Source organism: Octodon degus, unplaced genomic scaffold, assembly GCF_000260255.1.
Source record: "Octodon degus isolate 3935 unplaced genomic scaffold, OctDeg1.0 scaffold00077, whole genome shotgun sequence".
Taxonomy (NCBI): Eukaryota; Metazoa; Chordata; class Mammalia; order Rodentia; family Octodontidae; genus Octodon; species Octodon degus.
The window spans coordinates 11,196,010-11,197,336 of record NW_004524653.1 but is presented as its reverse complement, the minus strand read 5'-3'; the positions used below and the strand labels follow the sequence as shown (position 1 = coordinate 11,197,336).

Below are 1,327 nucleotides of genomic sequence, written 5' to 3'. Positions count from 1 at the left end.
GCAAGGTCCTGAGTTCAATCCCCGGTTCCAAAAAAGAAAAGAAAATGCAGGGCCAGGTATGGTGTAATCCCAGTATTTAGGAGGCTGAGGCAAGAGGATCATTGCAAGTTCAAGACCAGCCTGGGCTACAAAGTGAGCTTAAGGTCAGCCTGAACTGCATAGTGAGACCCTGTCTCAAAAAGACAGGAAAAAAGAAAAGATGAATATTTTATAATCTTGGTGTAGGGAAATTTTTGTAATCATGACATCAAAAGATAAAACCTAAACCAAACATAAAATGAAGTCAGAAAATATATTAAAGGGGGAAATTTAGTAACTCTTGAGATAATAGGTGAACTTTCTTCACATACCCAGAGTTCTTGCAAAGCAAAAAAAAAAAAAAAAATTAACATCTTAATAGAAAAAGAGCTCTCGACTTTAACGCCATCTTCTTAGGAACCTCTGCGCCATGAGAGCCAAGTGGAGGAAGAAGCGAATGCGCAGACTGAAGCGTAAAAGAAGAAAGATGAGACAGAGGTCCAAGTAAAACAGCTCGTACACCCATGGAGGCCAAAAGAACAGAAAGAATGCTGTAGGCTGACAGTGCTCGTGCAAGTTTTGGACAGCGTGCTGGATTAGAACTTCATTGCCATCTGATCGCCAACACCACCTCAAAGAGATCCACCTGGCTCCAACTAAGCAGTCTCCTGGTTTCTTCTGCCCCAGACCTGTGGCATTCTGGGCTACTACTGTTCTCTCTTTTGGCTGAGTGTAAAGTATGTACAATAAATCATCTCTTCTGTGTTAAAAAAAAAAAAAACAAAAAACAGAAAAACAGAGGGCTGCTAAGATAGCTCAACAGACTCAGCCCCTGCTTAGGCAAGTGAAGGGATTGGGGTTCGATCCCCGGCACTACACGCCATGCCAGCCCTGCCCCCTGCCCCGCTCTGGGGCACACTAAGCCAGCCACCAAGACCTGCTCATGTGGTGGCGCACGCTTGTAATCCCAGGGCTGGGGAGACTAAAAACAGGAGGATCACTAAGAGTCTGAGCTGCATAGTGAGACCCCATATCAAATATATAAAAATAAATAAGTAAATAAAATAAAAAAGAAAAAGAGATACCAGCCAGGCATGGTAGTGGTCAGGCGTGTTGGTATATGCCTGCAACCCTAGCACTTAGGAAGCTGAGGTGCAGGGATCGAGGTCAGCCTGGGCTGTACAGCAAGACCCTGTCTCAAAAGACAAAGGAGTAAGATTAAGATGATCTTTGAAGGGCCAGGGAGATGGCTCAGTAGAATAAGTGCTTTCCTGGTAAGTGCAAGGGCCTGAGTTCAATCCCCGGTTCC

At 44.6% G+C, this 1,327-nt stretch overlaps 1 protein-coding gene and 1 long non-coding RNA gene across 3 annotated transcripts in view; one reads left to right on the top strand and one right to left on the bottom strand.

Moving 5' to 3' along the window:
- LOC111818020 overlaps window positions 1–744 on the top strand; it is a 24,047-nt gene extending 23,303 nt beyond the window's left edge. Inside the window, exon 3 of the long non-coding RNA XR_002822095.1 lies at window positions 409–744. This is a non-coding gene — a long non-coding RNA (uncharacterized LOC111818020). The remainder of the gene's footprint in view (window positions 1–408) is intronic.
- The window catches only part of Znf335 (zinc finger protein 335), a 21,192-nt gene that overhangs the window by 6,024 nt on the left and 13,841 nt on the right, over window positions 1–1,327 (bottom strand). The window lies entirely within an intron of this gene.